Raw genomic sequence first — 20,526 nt, 5'->3', positions numbered from 1 at the left:
GAAAAGGGCCCATAAAAGTAACTTGCATCATTGATGGGATTCGAATCCGGGCCTTTTCCACCCGGTGGTGGGGAGGGCGGTGTGTTATAACCACTCTGATATCCGCACAGATCTAAAAAAAAAAAATTGTTTGGCCAACTTGACAAACTAGAATGTTGTCGCACAGGAGTTGGATGCAAAAATTAAGACCTAGGAAGATGAGCTAGAAGGTGAAAATTGGAGTTTAACATTGATAAATGTAAGGTACTGCATATGCCTTTCAGAAATCCCAGAATAATATACCAATTGGGTCATATCACATTTAAGATGGTGAACGAAAGAAGCTCAGAGGTAAACAGTATATAAAACAGTTTAAACAGTTTATAAAACAGTCTGGAAGTGAACACAAAGTTCTATATACAGTGCACTCAGGATGCCAGCACAGCTCACGGGGTTCTGGTAATGATATACAGGAATTTTGCAAACAGGTATAAGGGGTGATTATCCTATTCTATAAGACAAGGGTTAGTCCGCACCTTGGTTACTGAATCCAGGCCTGGAAGCCTCCTTTTAGGAAGGATGTGGGTCTGTTAAGTGGTGCAGAGAAGAGCAACAAAATTAGTGAAAGGTACGAAAGGGTGCGTTTACCAAGATAGACTTAGTTTCTGCAAATTGCAGGTATTGTTTCTGGAAATTAAGCTGTGAGAAGACTTGATTAAGTTTTTAAACGAATTAAATAAACTAAATATTGATAGCGCCTTATTCTTCGTTTTATTTGTAAATTATTTTCATTTAACGAATAACTTGACTGAAATGGCTCCAATGATCGGAAAAATATCTCAGAATTCTGAATAATCAAGAATCATATTCAAGCTAATGAAACAAATTCAATCTGCATAAAATTACTGGCGAGGTCTTTTGCAAATAATCATTGCCACTGTTAAGTAAGCTTGGTTTAGCATTTAGAGGTAGCAATGATAACATACATTCTGGCCGTGGTGGTAATTACTTGGAATATCTTGGTCAATTTGGTGAATTTTTAAAGCATCATGTATGCTAATTGTGAACCTGGTAGAACAATTATCTTTCCCTCAAAACTTCTGGTGAATTTTTAAATTTAAAGTTAATCTTTAGAACAAGGCTCTTACCCATGCATCTTTGCGACAAGTGGTGATAAATCTAGCTCCTCCCACAGCTTCTTAGTGATTGGCTGCTAAGCACCACGATTTTGCGTTAGAGTAGATGCCGTTTTGTAAGCTAGTACAGTCGCCTGCATAGACGAGTGTTCGAGGGAGGGGGGTTGAGTGGAGTAGAACACGCTCTTTGATTAGACTGAGGTTCAAGCCCCTGACTTCTAAATACGGTTGATCTGCCAACTGGCACTGGACCAGTGTAGCAGATTATGGTCCATTTCCCTCAATATGAATCCTTGAGGATGCTTCCATTCTTCAGTGGACTGATAATGGCTGCAGTTTTCACAGCCGACATTAATACGATGTACAGGCCAGGAAACCTAATGTTTATTTGCGGTGGACACTTTTCTCCCTCTTGGTACTGAATTATTCAAGCCAAAGAAATATTCTTTGTTTTATTAATTTTAGGCATTTTCATTTCATGTAACTGAATTTTTTTTTTAAAATGAAAGAGTTTTAAAATGATAGTCCATTAAAAAAACAAAAAAAAAAAAAAAAAAAAAAAACATTTCTATCTCTTGAATAATCCAGCGCCAACAGGGCGAAAGTTATTTAATTTCTATAAAATGGATTCTAATGGATTCTAATGCAAAGTAATGGTAAATTACTCACAGTAGATCTTCGTTGCCAGACCTGTACTTGTTGTTGCAAAGATGCATTGGTAAGAGACATTCTAAATATTAACCAAATTTAAAAGTGAATAAAAGAAAATAAATTGTAATATCAGAAGTAAAGGAACCATGCAAATCAATTAATTTTTACATTTCGGTGATGTTACAACTAATGGTGACATTAAAGAAAGGTTTTCTGGTTTCCCTTCAACACAACAGCACAATGCAGAATAAGAAAGAATAATCTGAAACGAATTAAATGATTTATTTACAGACATTAGAAACTTCAGAGTGCAAAGCTAAGAATGCTTTCAACAGGAAAGTATTCAGAATTACAGGCCAGATTTTTGTTCTACAGCACATTATGCACCTTATGCCTTGAGTTCTGTACCCTCAGCATAATATACCATGGCCGAGTTGAAGTGACGTTCTGGAACCGCCTACATAAGCTGTATACATGCTGAGTACATTGCATTTTGTTTTAAACACATCTCTTGCGTTTGACTATTTATACAGGGTGTCTCAAAAATATTGGTACAAACGTTTAGGGGAGGTAGGTAACATCTAAAGGAATGTGAATCTCATAGGAACCCATAACCGGAAACGTCACCGTAAATCGGTACACGGCGCTGTTCATCAGTTCGCGAGAGGAAAAATTTCTGGTTTACTCGTTCAAGCAGTAATCGCCGCACGAAGAGCATGCATCGATATACGAACTGTGAGCTGGCAGACATGCACCTAGTGTATGGATTAGCAGAGGCCCACGTGGTGTGCACCCCCATGCGGCACAACATCGCTTCGTAATAGATGTGTGGGCAGATATCGTCGGTGACTGCTTAGTCGGTTCATACCTGTTACCATCCCGCATGAACTCCGCTAAATATCGGATCTTTCTTGAACAAGTCCTACCAGGGTTACTTGACAATGTTCCAGCAAATGTGAGACGCAACATTTGGTTTCAACATGATGGGGCGCCTGCCCATTATGGAAGGTGTGGTCTTGACCATTTGAACAGGCGTTTTTGGCGTCGATGGATTGGCCGTGGTGGACCCATTGCCTGGCCCCCACGCTCACCTGATTTATCGAGCCTTGATTTCTTTCTGTAGGGACCTCAAATCTATCGTGTATGAATCGCCTGTGGAAACGGAAATGGATCTCGTGGCGAGACTCGTCTGCGCTGCTGCTACTGTCAAAGAAACTCCAGATGTGTTCGACCGTGTTCGCCAATCCATGCTGCGTCAGCGTCACGCATGCATCGCGTCTCATGGTGGAACCTTCGAGCATCTCTTGTAACATCATGTAACATTGTTACATGATGTTACAATTGTTGTAACATTGAGACACCCTGTATATATATATACACTGCCCAACCATTAATATCCAGATGGGGAAACAGGTCTAACACCTCAGAGAACCTGCTATAAATATGCACACTGAGATTCAAACAGACAATTGCAAAAGTGGGCATACAAGATGACACGTTCAATAGAACCTCAACAATGGACCAGAATTGATCACTTCAACAAATTCTAGAAGCCGATTAACATGATGTAAGGAGCGCGAAGCCTGGACTGTAGAGCAGTGGAAAAGAGTCCTGTGGACAGACGAGTCGAGGTTCGTACTCCACCAGTCTGATGTCCGTTCCTGGGTGTGGTGAATGCCAGGGGAACAGTTCCTTCCTGACTGTATCCTCCCAACAATGAACTTTGATGGAGGCAGTGTCATGGTATGAGGCTTCTTTCATGGTTTGGCTTGAGCCCATCAGTCATTATCATCAAAACCAAGAATGCTGTGCAATACCAGGCCATCCTGGACAATTTATGCACTTCCAACATTATGGCAATACTTCGGGGAACGCTCATACCTGTATCAACAAGACAATGCACCATGCCATACTGCTCGGGTGGTAACAGAATGGTTTGAGGACATGGGTGTGGAAAAGTTAGATTGGTCAGCCTGGAGTGCTAATCTGAACTCTGTCGAGCATCTTTGGGATGTATTGGATTGTCGGGTACGTTCACGTCGAGATCACCCAAAGAACAAGGCTGAACTGGTGGCTGCGTTAAAGGCCGAGTGGAGGAACATATCACCCGACATTTATAAAAAGCTGGTTGAGAGTATGCCACGAAGATTAAAGGCCGTCATAAAAGTAAAAGGTTTCAGCACAAAATATTAAATGACACAATAAAAGCTCTTTTTTTGTCTAAAGGCAGGTGTCCGGATATGAATGGTACGGCAATATATATATATATATATAGTGGATTCCGGTTATTTGTGCCACCTGTTAATCAGGGCAGCCATTTATTTGGGACAAATCTTAAAGAATAGAACCCAATCAAGAAAATAGCCAGGGTTTAAAATTCCTTAATTGAGACAACATGTCGTTTAATCGGGGCAGGAGACCGTGGTTCGGTCGGATTTCTGGAGGTCACAACCATAGAACAGTAAAAACAATTAGTAGTCACCTGTTTATTGGGCTTTTCTGTTAGTGCAATCTATCACAAACGGATAGTAAACTCGATCTTATTGAATTTGCGATAATACCGACAGCTGGAATACTGGGGGTTATTATGATGAAATGTGTTTACACTAATGGAATCTTCAATCATATAAAAAAAATTAATTTTCAGAATCTTCTCTTCATTCCTATTTTTTAACCTTCGTAACTTGTTACTCCGTTCTCACTTGCGTGTATCGTGTTACTTGCAATTTGTGTGCCATGTTCTTTGTTATTGATTGCTTATCTTTTTTACTGTTTTAAATTTTAACCCCCACCCACAAATGTCAGTGAACAGAAGTGTCAACTAGTTAGTATGTACATATTACAGTACGTATTAATTAAGCTATGCACGTAAGCGTAAATTTATTTTTATTTTGCTAACCTGTGGAAAATATTCTTCCTATTTTCACGTATCATTTAATTTTTTAATTGGTAACGTAATAAAGTGTAAAATTGTTCTTAATACAGTATATCTTTACTTTTATAGCCTGTGGATAATATTCCTCCGATTTTCGCTAATTAGAATCGCTGTTTAATAGAATTAAACTTCAATTCACAAACATGATCACAATGACCGGCGCTTACTACACATTGTATAGTGATGGGTATTTTACTATGGTGACGTGATTTGATCTTACAGAAAATCAATCGTAAAGCTGTATTTTTAACTATTTAAGAGAAACTCCGCATAATTGGGGCAGCCGCTTAATCGGGCCAAAATGCACTAGTCCAGATGTGTCCCAAATAACCGGATATTTATAGTGGAATGTACTTCTACTCTTCAAAGCAGTAGCCCTATTGAGGAACTTGTATTTTTATGTCAAAATATTGCAACCCCAGTTCAGCAATAGAAAAATGACCTCGCATGCCTAGTTTTAATCAACAGCAGGAAACTGCGCAAGTAATAAAGATTGCTACTAGAAACTTTCACGTCTTGCGTATTCTTTTAAACTGAACGAGATGTATTCTGCAGTTCGATTTGTGCACACTCACTGCTATAACGTCCTCTATATCAATAGCATAGGTTACATTTTACACACCATATAATTATCCTCTTTTAGCCCAATTTTGATAACATAATGCGCTATGTTATCTCTCTCTCTCTCTCTCTCTCTCTCTCTCTCTCTCTCTCTCTCTCTCTCTTTCTCTCTTTGTGGATAGACTTGGAAATGAACTTAGTTCGCGGGTGTATGTTTACTTCCTGAAGTTTATTGATCTTCCTGTTTTCAATTACTCTTGTGACCTTGGAGGAACTAGGTTATTTAAACAAGTTTTTTTTTCCTGTTTTTTGTAATATATTACCTCTTCGACAACTTCCCCCACCCTACAACGTCAAAATGCGCAGAGTAATACCGGGAAATAGTTTAATCCAATCCTCTGCGATGCTGATATATCTAATACCTAAATAAGAATTGAATTGAAGCTATTCTTTTAAACAACCGTAAAAATTATTAATGGTAGTTTCGACTCTTCTCTTCATTACAGTATTACTTAAAGAAATACGCATATTAAAATCATCTTTATCGTAAAGAAACCGGTTACTCAACATTCATCTCTCTCTCTCCCCCTCCACCCATCCATGACGAAGCATAACATTTTATTCGATCCCTCATTTCCGCAATTTGTGAGTGGGACAACGTTTGTTTGTCATATCTTTAGTCAGATCCTTCAAAGAAAATGCAACTAAATTTGACACGATTTCCGCATTCATCCAGTGCCGGACCAAGGTATTTTCGCGCCCCGGGCAGAAAGATTTTTCGGTGACTCCTTTACTAAGGATATACATATATATTTCATGATTTGTAAAATTTGGTGCCCCTTAAAGAATGGCTCCCCGGGCAAGGGCCCTGCTAGCCCATGCCTTAATCCGGCACTGTGTTCATCTGAAATCGAAGACTGTGTTTGGAAACTTTTGTCATCTCCGGGGATATTCCTCCTCCCCCACTGCTGGATGATCCAATAATTCTTTTTGTCAAAAAAAGTCAACGAAACTGTTTGGTTCAGGATGAAAAATATTTTAGTAAGTACTTTTTTAACTCCATAACAGTGGCGAAACTACAGAAAGTGTTCAAAATCATTTAGAAAGCTATTTACAAGGTGGTATACCGCTGTCGGGTTTAGTACATTTGGTATAATCGTCGTCCTCTCTACACCGGGTGGAAAATACTTTAGTTCAAATCCCGTGGATGACGCAACATTTCACGCCTCAGACCAACTAACTCAGCAACGTTACTGAGTTAGTCAGGCTGAGTTTTTTTTTTTTTGGGTACAGTAGTTCTTTTTTTCTCCCAGAAACTCGGGTTCTTAGTTCAGCAAACAACAAATCGACCAGAGAACACACAATTTACAGACGCAATATGGCTAAAACTGCAGATGCCCCTAAAACCCCACAACAACCAGGTGGTATACCTCTGAGCCAGCTGCGAAGAATACCAAAAAGGCTCTTGTTAAGGGAATATAATAAATGATAACGTTCTTTTCGAGATCTACCAAACTGGGAAATGAAAAGAAATGAACCGAGATGGTGTACCTCTACATGCTGACAAAGTTTGCAAACTAAATGCTGATTTAAGGAAATAAAATAACGCTTGACGTATATAAATTACTAAAATATAAAGGATGACTGGAAGAAATTTTAGACGTGAAAAACTCCAATATGTTGTTGAGACAGTATGTCTCCTTTACTTTAGTTATCACAACGATAGGAAGAGATGAAAAACTCCAAAATATCGGTGAGACTGCATGTCTCCATTAAAACCAACTTAAAACCATCATGGCCTGAAATCATAAATTTAAAGAAAGAAGAAAATAGGGTCTGCATGGTAAAATATTGATAGAAGTGCGTCATACATTAAGCAAAAAAGTTCCTGATCAGGGAAGCACCCAAAGACTTGAAAAATGAACCACAAAAACAACACAACATAAAAAAAAAAAAAAAATGCTCAGACAGAAATATAAACACTGTACGTGTTTATATTTCTGTCATTCTGAATTTTTTTCAGAAGTGAAGAATATCGTCTTACAAACCTTTTAAAGTTTTTCATGTCTAAAATATCTTCCAATCGTCCTTTATATCACTTTAACTGCAGCATTTTTGCACTTTATATATAGGGAGATATAGATCAGTACAGTATTTAGTTATCAAACTTTATCAGCATATTGACACACCGTTTTGGTCCACTTTTCTATTATTATTTCTCCGTTTGGTCGGCGTCGGCAAGAACGTTATTCATTTTAGATTAAATTATACTGAGTAGCTTATGTTCATGGATAATACCAGATAGTGGACTAGCCATATATATGTAGAAAAACGCGGAGATGGGGGAAACCCCTGGTGCCGTTTGACACTAAACACACTCTATATGTAGAAAAACGTCTGCATGTTTCTACATGCATTTCGACTCTACAAAAATCAATGCAACAACCAAACTTTGCGTAACTTCCTCTTAGATATAGGAGAAATTAAAGGTATAACCGACAGATGGTTGTTGAAGGGTTTTAGGCATATCAGAAACTCAGGCCGTATTGCTCCATATATATGTATATATGTAATACGTCTGTAAATTAGCATTAGCATTAGCAAGGGCACATGATGCAAGCTTATATAGTATATATATAGTATATGCAAGCTTATATAATGACAGATGGAAATTTGTTACAGCAATCAACCACCTGCCAGCTAAAGGAAAACTTCCGCACATCTATCCTACAATTGTCTTTCCTCAATTTGAATTAATGCCCTCTCAAGTGATTATTCTGAGCAAGAGGAAGAGTCCCATCAGCATTGAGCATGTTCAAACCATTCAAGGCTTTATACACATCATCAGATCACCTCGCAAGTGCCTAGTCTCCAGACACTGTAATTTGCAAAACTTAAGCTTTTCTTCGTAAGAGCAACCCTTTATTCCATTCACTAATCTTGTTGCCCTTCTCTGTACTCGTTCCAACAGCTCTACATCCTTCTTAAAATGAGGCCTCCAGACCTGTACAAAGTACTCAAGGTGTGGCCTGACCATTGCCTTATAAAAGGAGATAATCGCCCCCTCCCTGCTAGAAAAATTCCTGTATATCATTGACAAGGCACCATGAGCTACTCTTGCAGACAGTCTGCACTGCTCAGAAAGCTTCATATCTGCCTGCACAATTACCCCCAGGTCCTTTTCACTCTATACCACTGTCAGTGTAGTACCACACAGTTGATACGTTACTGTGGGGTTACTGCGTCCCGTATGCAGTACTTCACATTTGTCAATGCTAAACTTCGGCGTCTCCGTAGCCAGGTGGGAAGGAGCAGCAGTGCGTAGCACACGCTTCTTGATTAGACCGGGGTTCGAGCCCGTCACCGCCAAATATGGAGGATGCGGAAAAGTCAGAGAATGACCACCGCATATCCCGGAGCAATATGGCCTTAGTTGCTAATGCTGCTAAAAACCAAATAACAACAACAGCTAAACTTCAGTTGCTACCTCTCAGCCCATCTGTTCAACTTTTTTTAGATCCTGTGCAGCAGCGTACTGTCATTAACAATCCTGCCAACCTTCGTATCGTCTGCAAACTTGGACATTAAGCCTGATATATCATCATTAATATCATTGATGAATACAGAAAACAACAGTGGACCCAACACTGAACCCTGGGGGACTCCACTAAAAACATTAGTCCACAAAGAGCAGTTCCATTGATTACCACTCTCTGTCTTCTCCCACTCAACCATCCCTTTATACATAGCAGCAATTTGCCTCCAATACCACACTGCTCCAATTTGTGCAGCAGTCTTCCATGTGCAACAGTATCAAAAGCCTTTCTAAGATCTAAATATATGATATCAAAATCATTCTTTGCGTCCAGTTCCTCTGTGATTACATCATAGTATTAAATCAAATTGGTCAGACAATGCTTCCACTTAACAAGACTTCAGTTATAGCTCGGACACATGCTGTGTCCGAGCTATAACTGAAGTCTTGTCTAGATGATCCTGCAATGTTTCTTTAACCAGTGCTTCCATTAATTTCCCTGAAACATAAGTTAAACTAACAGGTCTCTAATTATCTGTGTCTCCCTTTGATCCTCCTTTGTGAATTGGGGTCACATTTGCACAGCTCCAGTCCATGGGTACCTCCCCTGAGTCCAAGGAAGCGCTCATAATTATGGCTAAGGGTTTGCTTACTTCCTTTGCCGCCTCCTTTAATATAACTGGATAGATTCCATCCACCCCAGGTACCTTTCTTATGTTTATCTTCAACAATTTATCCTCCACTTTACTCTCAGTTATTACAAGATTATCTAGTTTACTGCCAGAGTTTAATAAACCTCTAGCATTCCCTTCCCTGATTAACTCCTCATGTGTGAATGTAAATGTAAAATATTAATTTAGTTTGTTAGCTTCGTCAGCAGGATCATCAACAGTTGAACCATCGATATCAAGTGGACCAATCTGATTCATCCCCTTCCTTCTAGAGTTTACATAAGTAAAGAACTCTTTGCTGTTTTCTTTGCATCCTTTGCCAAAGATTTCTCTTAATCTGCCTTTGTCTGCCTAACCTCCTTTGTGACTTGGTTACAGACCAGTTTAAATATATCATAAGCTTCTGTCACCTGTTAGTTTATATGTATCCCATGCATTTTTCTTCTCAGCCACATGTCTAATTTGTTCATCTGACATCCATTTTGGCCTAAATCTTGAACAATATTTTTTAGTTGGTATGAAAAGCCTGGTAGCTTCCAAGGTTAATTCTTTGAATGCTTCCTATTTTGAATTTGCTGTTGGTAACATCATCAGTAGGTCCCACCGCACAGAATTTAAATACTGTCTCAGACCACCGTAGTCACCTTTATGAAAGCAAAAACCCTTCCCTTTACCCCTAATTGGTAGTGAACTTTTTAAGTAAATCCCACTTCATCACACTGTGATCACTATCACCTAGTGTTGTTAGCTTCCTCAGCAGGATCATCAATAGTTAAACCATAGATATCAAGTGGACCAATCTGATTCATCCCCTTCCTTCTAGAGTTGACATAAGTAAAGAACTCTTTGCTGTTTTCTTTGCATCCTTTGCATTCTTCATGCATTAAGAATCTGCTTTATCTGCAGATTCTTAATACATGAAGAATCACTACTGAAAATCAGGTCAAGAGTATTTCTCCCTCTAGTTGCCTCCCGAAAATGCTGCTGTAAAAAACAATCATCCAATTAATCTACAAAAGCCTTGCTAAAGTGTGAATGACTAACCCACAAATTCCAGTAAATCTCTGGGAAATTAAAATCCCCCATTATAAGATACTCTGATTTACTGGCCTACTCTATTTCTCTGCACAATTGCTCATCATACTCATCAGATTCATTAGGCCTATAACACACACCTACTATCATTTTTTCTTTCCCAGTGCTTATGTCACACAAAACAGACTCAACATTGCATTGTCCACCAACATCAATTGGATGCACTGCCTTAGATTTTATGTGTTTCTTAACTAACAGCATAACTCCTCCTCCCTTCGTGTCCTGTCTATCCTTTCTGTACGATTTGTACTCCCCAAATTCCAATTCTGCACTGCTTATGTCTGTGTGACACCATGTCTCTGATATCGCAACAATATCTGCCTTCGATGTCTTGACTAACACTTCAAGCTCATCAAATTTATTAACTATACTCCTAGCACTGGTGTACATGCAAGTATACACGCACCTGTTTCTACTCTTAGTTACCCTAACACAGCCCATGTATTTACTTTTTCCACTATGACTCGCAACAGTCCTGGAAATTTCCATTGCTGTGCTTTTCAGTCTGCTGCTCAATTGCATTTCAATAGAAACAGTACAAGAATCACTTTCACCTCTGCCAGCGGCTACTGTCAATCTATTAGTCTGTGTACCCCCTCCCCCAAGCTAGCAGTTTTCTGACCCACCTAACTCTGCCTCGATAGCATCAGCAAATATTCTTGCACCCTTTCTATTTAAGTGTATCCCATCCCTGTTGAAGCAGTCTCTCCTGTTAACAAGCACAGACCAGGCTGAGAAAAATTCTACCCCTTGAGCCTTGCACAATTTCTCCAGGGTCGAATTGATCGACAAATTGCGTGTGTTTAGTTGAGTTCCTGCTTTGCTTAACGGAAAACCCAGTTTCTAAGTGAAAAAAGTGAACGGGCTGATTCAACGAAAAACCCAGTTTCTAAGTGGAAAAAGTATTTTACCCTCCCTGAGACCAACTAACTTAGCTACGTTGTGAAAAAGACACACAAGAATTTCTTGTCTCAATGACGGGAATCGAAATCAGGTCTTTTTTTAGCCAGTGTGGAGAGGACGAAACCAAATGACGATACCCACCTCCTGAAACAAATTTTTGAGAGAGAAACATATTTTTGGAATCATATTATGCCGCAAAACAGGCAAAGTGACCATAAAATATTTTTCACGGGCTGATTTGCATGCTGTTACTCCTGAAACACTGGATATTCCAAATAGGTAAAATCGTATCCCCCATCCGCCTGAAATCTGCTTACCGAAACCCCGATTTAATGGGATTCTTAAAACTTCCCCAACCTTAAAAATTCCTATGGTCTTCAAGGAGGATTCGAACAAGGACCTCTCCAAACAAGTGACAAGTTAAAAACATCCCTTGTCATGGATTACGAAATGAATACGAAAAATAACTTCTTTTGCCCTTATTTTGCCGTTTCCCTTAAATGCATAGAAATGACTCTTTTTTTGTATATATCAAAATCTAATAAATAATGTTAAAAAAATGGGCAAATTGAATCAGATCTCATTTTGCTAAACTGTAGTTTATCGGAACACGGCAGTGTTTTTTTTTTTTTTTTTTATTTCCTCCAGAAACTTCCCTAAAATATAGGAAGAGAGAAAAATTTATATTAATAAAAAAAAAAAAGGATTGTATTAACACTTCCGCATGACATTATTCTGGCTTTATTACATCAGCAGTTCAGAACAGTGACTTCCGGGAGCACGATCAAGGCCATAGTGTTTTTCTCAGAAATAGGACAGCGGCAAATGAGAATTCTTCAGACAAAGAGGACAGGATTTGTTTGTGGTTTGTTACATATCTGCTTGCATGAGTTGTGAAATCAAAGTAGGGTCAGAATGTCATCAAGCAGCAAAATTATTCATCTGACTGAAAATTTTCATTGACCGGTTATATTACACAACGAACTTAAGTCATGTTCAAAGAATTTTACCGGAAAGCTCATGTTTCCACAAATATTTAAGGATTTTACCACTTGTGGTGCACTTTGTACACCATTGAATATTTTGAAATGAAAGCAAGAAATAGTAACGGTGCCATTTGTAATATTATCCTTCAGTTCGTTCTAGTGTTGCCATTCTTCCAGCGGATATTTGTAGCACACAGCTACCAAAATAGTAGTCTTCCCCAAAGAAGCGAAACCAACAGATGTACGATGTCATTTGTACTTTTTTTGCTCGGTTCAATATACAGTACAAAAATCTGAAGGCAAATAATAAAGGTAATTATTATTATTATTATTGTTACTCATATGGTGCATCAGGCTCTTCTCTCTTACAGTCCATTTGTGAAAATGTTAAGCCCTAAGATGCAGCTTGTTTAGCTTATATGTAAATCCGGCCATGGTCAGAAGTAGAAGGAAATCACCAAGAGAGAGAAGAATGATGATATCCAGCTCAGGACCCTGGGTGCGCCAAGCTCATACTGACCAGTGTGGGCCCCTGAGGAGTTAAATTGTAGCAAAATAACGAAAATCAAAAATTTTTCACGCAGTGCACTTGTGTGTCAATAATGAGAAATCGTTTTGTTTTTTTTACGTCATACTTTACCATCTCCAGTCGAAGGTCAACCCATACCGAAGGGAAATTAAATTTTTGATTGTTTTCATATTTAATAATTATTCATTTATTTATTATTTATTTTTTTCTGGAATTAATATTTTCTTCGTACGCTAGCGCACCCTGGAATTAATTAGTTTTAAAACACGACTAGATTTAATGTTATATGTTGATCGAGTTTGAAAGAAACGAAAGCTTTTCATTTCTTAAAAATAATTACTGCTATTGTGAATAATATGTTTTATTATTATTTACCTGCACACGTTGTAAAAAAAAAGTGTCGCATTAGTTCAGTATTTCCAAAATATATTCATAATTTCATATATTCATAAATATATTCGTATGTCTGCCAGGGGCAAAAGTTGATGACGTTGTAGAGCGGATATCATCTTTTAAGGGCACAAAAGGTGATATAGTTGTACACGTTGGCACTAATGACATTAAGAGTAGGAGACCGGCGGAATTACTTGACAAGTACAGGTCACTGATGAAAAAAAGCCGTGAATTAGGGTTGAAATTGAAAGTGTCTGCAATTCTGCCCAGACACGATAGGAGGGAGTATATGATGAGAGCCCTGTCAATCAATTCGGCCCTGGAAAGATTGTGCAGGGCTCAAGGGGTAGAATTTTTTTCAGCCTGGTCTGTACTTGTTAACAGGAGAGACTGCTTCTACAGGGATGGGATACACTTAAATAGAAAGGGTGCAAGAATGTTTGCTGATGCTATCGAGGCAATGTTAGGTGGGTCGGAAAACTGCTAGATTGGGGGGATACAAGGACTAATAGATTAACAGTAGCCACTGGCAGAGGTGAAAGTGATTCTTGCACTGCTTCTATTGGAATGAGCCGCAGCCTGGAAAATAAGATGCAGGATATTTCAGAGACTGCTGGGAATCATTGGGGTACAAGTAAACACATGGGTTGTGTTAGGGTAGCTAAGAAAAAGAACAGGTGCATGTATACTTGTGTGTACACCAATGCTAGGAGTTTAGTAAATAAATTTGATGAATTTGAGGTATTGCTCAAAACATCAAAGGCAGATATTGTGGGGATTTCAGAGACGTGGTGTCACACAGATATAAGAAATGCAGAACTGGAATTTGGGGAGTACAATGTCTACAGAAAGGATAGACAGGATAGGAAGGGAGGAGGGGTTATGCTATTAGTTAAAAAACACATAAAATCCAAGGAAGTGAAGCCAGTCGACATCGCTGGACAGTGCAGTGTCGAGTCAGTTTGGTGTGACATAAGCATTGGGAGATCAAAATTGAGAGTAGGAGTGTGCTATAGGCCTAATGACTCTGATGAGTATAATAAGAAACTGTTCGGAGAAATAGAGTGGGCCAGTAAATCAGAGAGTCTTATAATGGGGGATTTTAATTTCCCAGATATTGACTGGAATTTGGGGGCTGGTCACTCACACAGTAGCAAGGCTTTTGTGGATTTATTGGATGATTGTTTTCTACATCAGCATGTTCGGGAGGCAACTAGAGGGAGTAATACTCTTGATTTGATTATCAGTAGTGATTCTTCATGCATTAAGAATCTGCAGATAAATGAACCACTTGGTGGCAGTGATCACAGTGTGCTGAAGTGGGAGTTACTCAAAGAGGTAACTACCATTAGGGGTAAAGGGAAGGGGTATTGCTTTCGTAAAGGCGACTACAATGGACTGAGACAGTATTTAAATTCTATACAGTGGGATCAACTGATGATATTGCCAACAGCAAATTCAAAATGGGAAGCATTCAAAGAACTTATTGTGGAAGCTACTAGGCTTTACATACCAACTAAGAAATATTGTTCAAGGTTTAGGCCTAAATGGTTGTCAGATGAACTAATGAGACATGTGGCAGAGAAGAAAAATGCATGGGATACATATAAATTAATGGGTGACATGGAAGCCTATGATAGATACAAGTTGATCTGTAACCAAGTTACAAAGGAGGTTAGGCAGGCGAAGGCAGATTACGAGAGATCCTTGGCAAGGGATGCGAAGAAAAACAGCAAAGAGTTCTTTACTTATGTAAACTCTAGAAGGAAGGGGATGAATCAGATTGGTCCACTTGAGATCGATGGGTCAACTGTTGATGACCCTGCTCGGGTAGCTAACAAACTAAATGAATATTTTGCATCGACATTCACACATGAGGAGTTATTCAGCGAGGGGAATGCCAGAGGTGTATTCAACTCTAGCAGTAAGCTAGAGAATCTTGTAATAACTGAGAGCAAAGTGGAGGAGAAAATGTTGAAGATAAACACAAGAAAGGCACCTGGGGTGGATGGGATCTATCCAGTTATATTAAAGGAGGCAGCAAAGGAGGTAAGCAAACCCTTAGCCATAATTATGAGAGCTTCCTTGGACTCAGGGGAGGTACCCATTGACTGGAGATGTGCAAATGTGACCCCAATTCACAAAGGGGGATCAAAGGCTGACACAAGTAATTATAGACCTGTGAGTTTAACTTCTGTTCCCGGAAAATTAATGGAGGCACTGGTGAAAGAAGCACTGCAGGATCATCTAGACAAGACTTCAGTTATAGCTAGGACACAGCATGGTTTTGTTAAGGGGAAGTCTTGCCTGACCAATTTGATTGGATACTATGATGCAGTCACAAAAGAACTGGATGCAGGGAATAACTTTGATATTATATACTTGGATCTTAGAAAGGCTTTTGATACTGTTGCACATGGAAGACTGCTGCACAAATTGGAGCAGTGTGGCATTGGAGGCAAGTTGCTGCTATGGATAAAGGGGTGGTTGAGGGGGAGAAGACAGAGAGTGGTAATCAATGGACACTGCTCATCGTGGACTAATGTTATTAGTGGAGTCCCTCAGGGTTCAGTATTGGGGCCTTTATTGTTTTCTGTATTTATAAATGATATTGATGATGGTATATCAGGCTTAATGTCCAAGTTTGCAGACGATACGAAGGTTGGCAGGGTTGTCAAGGACACTACTGACACTATGCTGCTGCAACAGGATTTGGAAAGGTTGAGCAGATGGGCTTCGAGGTGGCAAATGAAGTTTAACATTGACAAATGTAAAGTACTACATATGGGAAACAGCAACCCCAGAGCAACGTATCAACTCTGTGGTACTACACTGACAGTGGTAGAGAATGAAAGGGACCTGGGGGTGGTGGTGCAGGCAGATATGAAGTTCTCTGAGCAGTGCAGACGAGCTGCAAGAGTAGCTCATGGTGTATTGTCAATGATATATAGGAATTTTTCTAGCAGGGATAAGGAGGTGATTATTCCCTTGTATAAGGCAATGGTCAGGCCACACCTAGAGTACTGTATACAGGCCTGGAGGCCTCATTTCAGGAAGGATGTAGAGCTGCTGGAACGAGTACAGAGAAGGGCAACTAGATTGGTGAATGGGACAAAGGGGTTCTCTTACGAAGAAAGGCTTAAGTTTTGCAAATTACAGTGTCTGGAAACTAGGTACCAGCGGGGTGATCTGATAGAGGTGTACAAAGCCTTGAATGGTTTGAGCATGCTCAATGCTGATGGGATTCTTCCTCTAGCTCAGAAAAATCACCTGAGAGGGCATAAATTCAAATTGAGGAAAGACAGATGTAGGATAGATGTGCGGAAATTTGCCTTTAGCCAGCGGGTGGTTGGTGGGTGGAACAGACTTCCATCCCTTGTCGTGGAAGTTGATAGCCTAAATAAGTTTAAGGCTCAGCTGGACAGGTATTTTGAACGAACAGAGGGGTGAAGTGGAAGTGGGTTTTTTTTTTTTTTTTTTTTGGCTGATGCTGCATAAGCTTGCTTTCTTGCATCAAATGCCTCTACTAATGCTAATGCTAATGCTAATGCTAATAATTATTTTCGTATCATTCCTTTCTGGAGTAGTGGACATATACAAGTAGTTCGACAGTTTGACTATCTTTAAAAGTTAGAGGTATGGTTATTTTATACTTAAAAGTTATTTTTTAAATTTTATTTTAATGCAAGCAAAATTAATAAATATTCAAGTTGTTTTCGCTTACGATTATGATCAGCTTCACTAAACTGATTTAAGTGACTTCTTTTATTATAATTATAGTAAATTAACAAATTTTGCAGCATTTTTTATGTAGAGTTGCATTTATCGACACAGTAGTTAGAGAAAAAAAATAGAAAATGTCCGTTTACTTCACTTGTATTACAAATTGTTTTATCAACATAACGGACTAGCGAAAATTGCAAATGACGCAGCATTACGAAGAGGTTACAGGCGAAATTATAATTACGGCACGTGTAACCATAATTATATTACAAGCATGATTTGCTGATTAACTCTGGCAGATAAGATTTGTTCTGAAAGTTAGTTTTGTAGCCAGCCATCATGCTTGCCCACTGTATTTTCTTATTTATAACGCAATATAAAAATAAAATAAATAAATATTACTTATTGTATAATACACCAGCCTTCATATTTAAATACAAGAGAATTAATACGAATTCTTTCAAATAGGTTCGAAGTTAGGAAACGTGGCTGTTGCCATATGCAGTGCATATACTACGTTATCATAAATATGGAACGCCAATTCATATTCATATATGTCACCCAGAACACAATTTTAATACAGCAGAAATTTCTGGAAGATTCAATGTAAAAAGATCATTGTTCAACATGCTGAAAATCAAATCTTTTAACACAGTTTGTTGTAGGTTTTCAGGCCCATCAGCGACTGAAGCCGTATTGGCCGTGTATATTGTCTGTAAATTGGGTGTGTTCTGTGGTCGATTTTCTGTTTGATGGGCGAAAAATCCGAGTTTCCGTGAGGAAAAAAACCATGCTGACCTCGCCTGAGACTGACTAAGTTAGCCACATTGTGAAAACGTCCATAAAAATTCTTCACGTCATCGAAAGGATTCGAACTCAGTTCTTTTCCAGCCGATGTAGGGAGGACGGCAATTCTACCAGGTATGCTACCCACGAGGGCTTTTAACACAGGTAGCAAAGTCAGCGCCCAGTGGTGATTTCGCACATGCTTTTCAAATTCATCCGAGAAATTTTCAGTTGGGTTCAGATCGGAGTTGTTTTTTTCATATCCAGTCATCATGCATTTCGATTTATGGCAGGGGTTATTGTCCTGCTGGAACATCTATATATTTTGTCAGTTCCATTGTGTGTTTTACCAGCTGATTTTCATGATGTGTGGTGTAAAATTACAAAAGAATAACTCACGGAAAAACCTTACTCCTACCACATGAGATTGACAGACAGCACTCATTGAAGATGCCTTTAGAGTTTCCTCCGGCCTACGAATGGGACTCGAACGCAGGTCTTTGAAACGAGTACAAAAGTAGAAATATCACAGTACTCTCACAAACGACAAAATAATATCGTATACATAAAATGCCAAAGTCGTATTCGTTTATATGTTGGTAATTCGTTGGTTGGCTTTGTCAGAGCATGCGAAGAGCAATTCGTAGCTTACATTGTATGTAGCCCTCGTGAGTAGCACAGTTGATAGAATTTCCGTCCTCCCCAAACCGGGTGAAAAAGACCTGAGTTCGAGCCCGTCGATGACGTGAGGAATTTTTATGGGCCTTTTTAACAACGTGGCTGAGTTAGTCGGTCTCAGGCGAGGGTACCATGGTTTTTTCCTCCCGGAAACTCTGGTTTTGAGTCCAGCAAACAGAAAATCGACCACAGAACACACACGGAGCAATATGGCCTTAGACTCTGATGCTCCTAAAACCCTACAACAACAACAATGTATGTATGCAAAGCAATTTATTTCAGGACCGATACTTTTGGCTAAAGCAATTTAACTCACAATTAACTGAGAATCAATTATTGAAATAATCGTTAGGGGGACAGTAACCCATCAGTGCAGAACTTGACAAACCAGTTGTGATATAACTTTCATTAATGATTCCATAGTTAAGTTGTCGAATAGTAATAAGTTACGATAATATACTTCTCATAAGTTAGAATCCAAGTGGCATGGATTCAGCTACTAGTTGAATCCATGCTATTTGCGGTCTACGATTCAGCAGATCACGAGTGATAAATCGCAGACCCAGAACATCGTTCGAAATGTACGTTGAAAGAATCCTTCATTTGCTCGACAGCACATTGGAGATTCAACTTTACAGGTGTACGTAAAGTCGGAGTCTTCTTATAAGTATCCGTTCTTTTTTGCTTCCTCCCTGTCTGCCATAGTTACTATTTCCTGAATGCATGCTCTCCCTTACGACTATTTATAAATTATGGATGTAGCTTTGGACAATACAGTTATTTCCACAGTTCTTGCTGTTTAGTCTCAGCTTTTAGTCCTCATGCCAAGAAAAAGCAGAAAGTTCTTTTTGAAAATCAGCTATATCCAGAGAAAATGAGAGGAAGGGAAACAGACTGGTCAGCTTCCCTAGCCCCTGACATCCTGTAGGGGGCCGGATCTTTGATGCTTTTATTTCAAAGGAACTGGAGGGGAAGGGTGAACCCAGTGAGGCTGCTTGTATTGCTGGGAACATGTCTGAACTTGTCTTTTGACACTCCTGGTTATATCACACGTTTTGCTGATCTCAACTTTTAAGTTTTGGTTGTTGACTATCCTGACATCAAGGTAGAAGATATTTGAACGTATCACGGAATATTTTATATTCCGCGTCAGGCAAAATGGAATAGGATTTCTGATATTTTGGCCTGATAGTTTATAATTAATAGCACTGTATCCATTTCCATGTTAATAGGTTCCCATGCGAATCTAATTCACTAATGTAAAGAACTTCAGAATCAATACAGAATTTAAGTCTGTATAATTTCCGCTAAATACAATTGTTAATTGTATTTGGATCTGCAAGTACATTTAAAGGTGTCTCATGCCCATCACTTTATACATCTGTGTGATAGGGTCCTCATCCTACCAGGTATTCAAAAGAAGTTTCTGGGAATTGAGTAATGGATTCTGAGATGGCTGAACAGGATCAGAGGAAACCCGTTCATTACCTGTAGATCAATACTGTACGCAAATGAACACGACCTCGTGGAAAATAAAAATTCTCGCTAGGCTATTAACCAATTGGATGAATTCTCCAAAGGTGAATAAACGGGGTGGACTCTTGTCTGCCTCAGACATTTGTCTCCGGAAGACACGACTGAACAAGGTAATCGACGAAAAAAAATCTAGGAAGAAAATCCTAAATTTGCTTCCAAGACACACTGCAGGTCGGTGCTACGATCTGCAGTGTGTCTTGGCTAACGCCATCAAGCTAACTCATCTACAAGTTCATGTAAAATGTTAATGACTAATGTTAAATTCAATTATTTCCTTGTTAATAGATGTTTAACTTAAACTAACTTATTTCTTCGTAGTACTAGAGCTACTTTATACATTTTACGTACATCTTTCTAGCTAGGCGGCTGTAAAATTGATAAAATCAAGATTAATAAAGAGATTATTAATAATATTAATACATCCACAAT

At 39.0% G+C, this 20,526-nt stretch overlaps 1 protein-coding gene across 3 annotated transcripts in view; it reads right to left on the bottom strand.

Moving 5' to 3' along the window:
• The window catches only part of LOC150082308 (globin-like), a 186,313-nt gene that overhangs the window by 9,692 nt on the left and 156,095 nt on the right, over positions 1-20,526 (bottom strand). The gene's annotated exons all lie outside the window — the stretch shown is intronic.

The sequence above is a fragment of the Mastigoproctus giganteus genome, chromosome 8 (assembly GCF_048544385.1).
Source record: "Mastigoproctus giganteus isolate SK-2022 chromosome 8, ASM4854438v1, whole genome shotgun sequence".
NCBI lineage: Eukaryota > Metazoa > Arthropoda > Arachnida > Uropygi > Thelyphonidae > Mastigoproctus > Mastigoproctus giganteus.
The sequence above is the reverse complement of the archived record's forward strand: the minus strand, read 5'-3'. Positions and strand labels throughout refer to the sequence as shown.